The 7,582-nt window shown below is 43.1% G+C and overlaps 1 protein-coding gene across 1 annotated transcript in view; it reads left to right on the top strand.

Annotated features, from left to right (window-relative positions):
- OCIAD2 (OCIA domain containing 2) overlaps nt 1–7,582 on the top strand; it is a 945,756-nt gene that overhangs the window by 653,561 nt on the left and 284,613 nt on the right. The gene's annotated exons all lie outside the window — the stretch shown is intronic.

Here is a 7,582-nt window from a genome sequence, read left to right as displayed (position 1 = left end):
TGCCCAGAATCACAGGGTGGCCCAGGCATCATAAGGCCTCAATAGCACCCCAACACCACAGGGAAACTGCCCTGATTGCTTGAGAATCACCAGACAGATCCTTGGACCCTCTGAGCACAGTGTGGCAGCAACATCACCCTTCCCTAAAAGAGAAAAATATATTTATCTCTTCCCACTGAATGGTGTGTCTACCAAGAATGTCAGTTTGTAGAAAACTTATTGAAGTCTTTGTGAACGGGCTTGTCTCACATTCTGAGCTCTGGTGTTCGTGTCCTCTCTGCTCTCCTCCTCAGGCTGGTGTTTGGAATGTGGAGGGGGGCACTGTCTTTGCAGTTTGGGGGATCCAGTTTATTAGAGGGTGTGGTGGAATGTCCAGTGAATGCCTACCCAGTTGTCATTCTCAGTCTAACATCCATAGTCTTGGCTTCTTTAAGGTCAGGCAATTGGCAATCATGGGCCTCATCCAGGGGTGCCGAAACCATCCCTGATTTGGACACAGACCCCTCCAGTACCCCTATCTCTGAAGCCCTACTTCAAAGGTCAGCCTGCCCTCCTAGTTGCTGGGAGATCCCAGGCAAATACTTCACTTGTGTCCCTTGAGGCCTGATCCAAGATAAATGCAGATAGACAGAGCTGGGGTGTGGGCTTGGCAGGTGTAAATACCACAAATGCTTTTGGAGACATGGTGGCTCTGCTATATGGATAAACTCCTGGGCTCAGAATCATTAATTGCTTAGTTGGGAAGCAGATGAGGAACTGAGAGAGAGGAAGTAGGCATGGATGTCTTCTGTATAATTGTCACCCCCAGGCCCGGGTACCAAAGTACCAGTAGGGGCACCAGCAGGGCCAAGTGCCTTCTTACTTTCTTCCCTTCTCTCCTCTCATAGGCTTCCATTCTCCCTCCGACTTCTCTCCTCTCCACTCCTCTTCTCTCGTTCCCATGCTCCCCACCCTCCACTCCCTAGCTCTGGACAGGTGCCCACCAAGCAATCCCCCCATCTCCTCTCTTCTTTCCCAGCAGAACTGTGACCTGGGCAAAGTAGGAAGAACAAGAGCTTCCCCTTCTGGGAAGTTCTCTAGTCTGGGTGCTCAACAGGTCTTGGCACTCAGCCCTGAGGGTCCCTCAAATTCATGGTGGCTGCCAAGACAGTGACTGAGGTTCTAGGGCCCTTTCCCTGGTGGGGCTCCGGGTGGGTCTGAAGTAAGCAGTCTACAGGATGGGACAGAGTCCCCACTGAAGAACAGGTTTGCTGGAGAGTGAGGGGACCTTTCAACTCAGTGTTCACCAGCCCTGTCCATTCCCTTCAGCCAGAGCCCAGTAAGCCTCGTTAGGACTGTGGGTTTCCAAATTCTCTAGTTCTTAAAAGAATAAAACAAATATTTTAAATGAAGGACAGAGCGATAGTACAGGGGTTAAGGTATGTACCTTGTATGTGACCAACTGAAGTGTGATCCCCGGCACCCTGGCCCTGCCAGGAGTGAGCAGAATCAGGAATAAACCTTAAGCACTGCCAGTTGTGACCCCCATCCCCAACACCCATAAAGAACACATTCTGTAGCTCTGAGGCATTCTGCAAGTAGTTACATTGGAACTTTAGCCATTCATTTAAAATTGTACTTAAATTCTTTTTTGAGGATAGCAGTGCCTGGGAGACCTTGTCAGGGCCTCAGTAAGCCAGATCTAGGCTCCAGCCTTTGCACTATCTCCCCAGCCTACAGTTGAATTCTTCTGAGCTTGCCAGACATGTAATAGCATCTCCCAGGCTGTTTTCATGGACTTCCAGGTAATTTGATTTACTTCAGCTCTCTGGCAAGTTAGAGAAAAATGGGGTGCTCTTGCAAATTTTCTGGCAAATCTAAAACACTACAACATTAAAGAGAAAGGCCATGATAATCAACTGAATGCAAGAATTCAGTTCTAGACAGATAAATTGAAGAGCCATCAGGTAACAATAGGAAATGTTTTCATATTAAAGAATGGAAAGAAGTGAACTAGCTGGGAGTAGGTACACACATGATTGTTCTCCTTAGATTCTCTCTGAATTATCTAATTCATAAGCATATTATGTATTATGTGATTATAAAAGAATTTTTTCAAGGTTTCTCTTTTGTTCTGGGGTCACTCCCAGTAGTAAGCAACAGCTAGTTGTAGTTGTGCTTGGGAGTGGTTCCTGCAGGCACCCAAGGAACTATATGCAATACTGGGGATACAACCTAGGCCTCTTACATGCAAAGCCTGCACTTAGCCCAGGAGCAAAATCCTGAGTTTGAAAGACAAAGACTTTTAAGATATGGAAAGCACACCCAATCTCCTTTATTACTAGCCAGGGGCAATAAGCAGAGCATTGGGGATTACACAGGCTGCTTCAGTAGTGTGGGATACATCAAAATAGAACCCAAAGCTGTCCCAGGGGGAGAACTTCAATCAGCTCCTTGCCTAGAAAAAGAAATGCAGTGTCTGGGAAGCACTGGTTCCCAGGAAACTTGGCATCTCAGTCCCTTCTTATTTGATGATTAAAAGAACTTGCGTGTGGCACCGAGTGGGTACCAAGAGTATCCTTAAACTCAGTATTCATAACATCAAGGAGTGGAGCCTTGCCCAGCCACTTTCACTTGAGACAGTTGCCCAGACAAGCAAGAACACTGAGCAATTAATCTTGGCTTCCTTCAAGTTTCATTCTAGCAAACAAGTACTTTGCCATCTGCTGACACCAACAGATACCTGGGTTGGAATCACAGGAGTTCCCAGACAGCCTGGCACCCTGAACAATATCAGCAATGCCAGGGTTCTACTTGTTTTCTCTTGAAGCACTTTCTTTAATCACGCATTTCCAGAAACACCTTTAGAGAAAAGTAATGAGTCATAATGCTTTGAGGCAAGGTAGCATCACTGTTAGTAAATACCTTGGACATTTAACACTTATTTGCTTAGAATTTAAGGGCCATAAAATGAAAGCAGGTCAAGCAGGAATTGGAAATATAAGAAATGCAGGATGTTGTAACAGCTTCAAGGGGGAAGGGCCAGAAAGATAGAAAGAGGACTGAGGACCTAGCAGGCAGTAGACCCTGGTTCAATCCCCAGCACCACGTGGGCCCCAGATCATCACCTTCTGGTTGTTTGAGAATTGCTGAGAGGGAACCCAGGGTTGGAGACAGAGATCTTTGTGGGGAAAAATGTCACCTAAAAGGAGAAAGGTGTTAAAACCTGCAATATTGGCTCATGCATTGATTCAAGTTGCTCAAAACAGAAACAATTATAATTTTATATACTTTCAAGATAGTTTTATCAAAAAAAGAAAAATTAGAGAAATAGCACAGTAGGGTAGTTTGCCTTGCATGCAGCTGATCCAGGATGGATGGTGGTTCGAATCCCTGCATCCCATATGGCCCCCCGTGCCTGCCTGCCAAGAGCAATTTCTGAGTGCAGAGCCAGGAGAAATCCCTGTGCGACACTGGATGTGACCCAAAAACCAACAAACAACATCAAAGGGAAGTCATTTGCTTTGTATGTGGCTGAACAAATACAATCCCCAGCAATGCATATGGTTCTAGGCAAGGCTAGGAGTGAACTCTGAGCACAGCTAAGTGTGGCCCCAAAGTCAAAAGAACAAAACCAAGACACAAAAATATTCTTTCTAGGGTCCTGCTAAGAAAAGATCTAATACAAAATACTACGTAGACTAGAATTTCCCTTCTGGATTTTAGCTAGATACGCTCCTACATAGAGCCAGGTTTTGTAAAGGAAGGACTCCTATTATCTCTCCTACAATTTTTTAAAATGCAGACTATATTTTTAACCTAGAATTCACATTTGGCTTTATTTTATAGTCCCTAGTTCTCTACTGTTATTTTCCATCATTTTTCATATTGTGATCATATTTTGCCTTCTGTCACCTGAACTAATGATAACAATCACTTTAAAAGCTTGAATTTAAAATTGTCTACTAACACCTGGATCATCTCAAGATCAGTTTCTGCTGACGGTCCGATCTTTTGAGATTGGGTTATTTTTTCCCTGTGGTTATCCATAAATTCTACATTATTTCAAGATGAAGCGTGTAGGAGTCTCCACAGGTAGTCAAGTCAAAGTAAATATGTAGAAACAAAACACAGTGGCTTTCAACAATACTATTACAATTTGGTGCACTTTCGTTAGTTCAGCGGTTTCGAGTACATCTGTATTTTTTTCTACCACTACCACCACCACCACCACCACCACCACCACCACCACCACCACCACCACCACCACCACACACATTTCTCCCAAGATTTCTAGAGAACTCTAGCTTGATTCTTCAGATATACAAAACGTAGGCAGACAGTTCTGAAAAGTCTGCTGGAAACGTGCCCAAGAGAAAAACATCTTCAGCTCCTTTTCCATTGCTGGGATTCTTTACAATCCACTCTCTTCGGCATGATTTCAAAGGGCCCAGTGACACATTTCTTTGGGAGAAGAGATTTACATTTTAAAAGAGTTAAAAAAAAATTCCATTTAATTACTATAGTACATTTTTTTTCTTTTTTTTTGGTTTTTCGGGTCACACCCGTTTTTTCATGATCAGGGGTTACTCCTGGCTAAGTGCTCAGAAATTGCCCCTGGCTTGGGGGGACCATATGGGATGCCGGGGGATCGAACTGCTGTCCTTCCTTGGCTAGCGCTTGCAAGGCAGACACCTTACCTCTAGCACCATCTCGCCGCCCCCCCCCCCTTTCTTTTACTATAGTACATTTTTATTTTTTATTTCAGTGTCCAATTCTAACCCTTCTACTTTCCTTCCTAAGAAAGCACTGCTCTATTACACAGTGATTTCCGTTTAAGTTGATGAAGATAAATGTCAATTTAGGGTGAAAAAACCCAGTTTTCTGCCAAATATGTCAAAAATGCACCCTGTTTTGAATGATCTAAAAGCCTTAAGGCACTGACTACAAAGAAATAAGCAGAATATATATATACATATATATGCGTGTGTATATAGATACTATATACAAAATATAAAATATATATTATATACTATACAGTACATATATAATATACATAGTATATGTACTATAAAATATATAATACGCACATTTATTTACTGCTTTTGGTTCTAGCTTGATTCCAAAGGAGTCATGACAACTTGAATCTTCTGCCTCCACGTTCTTCACCTGGGGATTTGGGGATAACCAATATCTTAAATGAGTCATTTCAGTTTGTTGTGGCTTATATTCCAGCCCAGGGGAAAAACGGGTTTGCTTTCCTGCATCTTCCAAACCCACTTTGAGTTCAAATGACTCAAGAAAATTGACTCAAGAAAGGCAATTTTTCTCCTCACTTCTGAGGTCCTGAGATTAACCCTAAAACCTTCCCTTTCATTCTAAGAAATGGTTTTCATTTTTCATCTCATTCTTTTCAAACTCCATTTCAAAAAGGGTCAACCATGGTTTATGAGAATGCAATGTTTCTAAGTTTTAGGGGTTCAGTGTTACCCCTCACCACTATCCTTAGGCTGCTACCCACTGGACACATTATGCCTTTTCTTCCTTCCCAAAGTCTGCATTAACTTTAGTTCTGCCATCAAGAGTCTAAGGATGTCTTCACTAGACATTGTTCCTTGCTTTCTTTATAGACCACTTATAAGTGAGATTATAGGACATTTGTCTCTCCTGATTTTTTGTTTAGCACATCCACCTCTAGATCTGTCCATGTCCTAAGAGCTGAGTAGTACTTTGTTATATACATATTCCACAACTTTTGCTCTGTGTGTGTGTGTGTGGGGGGGGGGTGCCAGAGCACAAAGGACCACCAAGTCTATACCCTGGTAGTGTTAGGGAGGCAATATATTGCCCAGGATTGAACTCAGGCTGTGTTTGCTCTAATAATGGCTTTGCTTGTAGAATACAATGTTTCATGCTTCTACTGCCCATGACTATCATCCCATACCTATCAATTGGCAGAGAAAGATTGAGATGCCCTGACCTAATAATACTTATCACCTCCCATTCCTATCCACTGATGCAGCATTAACTTTTCTTTCTTTCCCCCACCTGGTTCCCCCCTTCTCTATGTAAGAGTTTGAGATTTTCTTGGCTTGATCCTTCGTTTTTGGCCCAAAGTACAGCTGAAGAATCATTTAAATCACTAACAAAACCATATGAACTTAGGGCCAGAGCGATATCACAGTGGTAGGGCGACTGCCTTGCATGGGGCTGATACAGGACAGACCTTGGTTCGATCCACAGTGTCCCATATCGTCCCCTGAGCCAGGAGTGATTTCTTTGAGCCATGAGCTCAAAGCCAGGAGTATCGCCAGGTGTGGCCCAAAAAGCAAAAAACCTCAAACAAAAAAACAAACCTGTATGCATCTGATGCTGGGTTGTCATCCAGAAATCCCTTTTTGTTGTTTTCTGGGTTTTTTTTTTTGGGGGGTGGGTGGGGGGGTTGGTTTGTTTTGGGCCATACTCTGCCAAATTCGGGGCTTACATCTGGTGGGATTCCGAGATAACTCCCGTTGGAGCTCAAAGGACCATATCTGACACTGGGGAGCAAACCAGGATCAGTTGCATGCAAGCTAAGTGCTTTCTCTCCAGCTCTGGCTTCCCCATACTTATAGAAGCCAGGTTTCCTAGAGCTTGTGAATGCTTTCGCTAAGTGGAAATTATTACTTCCTTCATGTACATTTCCAGGCCTCCAGTAAAATTGCAATTACCAGGCTGATAACAGGTTAATAGGATGGTAGACAGTTGTCTGGTTCCTGGCACATAGCAATGATTTGTTCAATGTTTAGATACATACCTTTGATGACAAAAAAATATTACAATCTGGGACCTAAGAGGTAGCATAGCGGTAGAAAATTTACTTTGCACACAGCCGATCCAGGACGGATGGTAGTTCGAATCCTGGCATCCTATGTGGTTTCCTGTGCCTGCTAGGAGCAATTTCTGAGCAAGAGCCTGAGCACTGCTGGGTATGACCCCCCCCCCCATCACAATTTGGTTGAAAATGTTTGTACTGTTATAACCAAAAGCTTATTGAATGATTGTATCTGGAACTAGTCTATCCATGTTGAGAGACCAGAAAGGTAGGATGTATATATATATATATATATCCCTAGATGACAAGTTGAAGAGATATCAAGGCCATGACTGGTACAGATGGGGAAGACATTACTCTGAACTTTAGGCAACAGTATTCTATTCATGTTAAATTTCTTGATTTACAGGGTTAATACAATTATGAAGACTATAATACAATTCATTACTGACTCACGTCACAGAACTGCTCTTATTTTGAAATACTAGGAGTGAAGCAATTTCATATATAAATGTAATTCCTGGGGCCAGAGCAATAGCACAGCAGTTGGGCATTTGCCTTGCAAAAGGCCAACCCAGGACTGACAGTGGTTCGAATCCCAGCATCCCATATGGTCCCCCGTGCCTGCCAGGAGTGATTTCTGAGCACAGAGTCAGGAGTAACCCCTGAGACTTGCCCTGTGTGCCCCCCACCCAAAAAGCAAAAACAACTAAAAAATAATTCATTTTTCCAGTAAAAAGAATTAGGTCTTCACATATCTACTCATCTTTAGTGGCAAAGGAAAATCGA

The sequence above is a fragment of the Suncus etruscus genome, chromosome 16 (assembly GCF_024139225.1).
Source record: "Suncus etruscus isolate mSunEtr1 chromosome 16, mSunEtr1.pri.cur, whole genome shotgun sequence".
Taxonomy (NCBI): Eukaryota; Metazoa; Chordata; class Mammalia; order Eulipotyphla; family Soricidae; genus Suncus; species Suncus etruscus.
The sequence above is the reverse complement of the archived record's forward strand: the minus strand, read 5'-3'. Positions and strand labels throughout refer to the sequence as shown.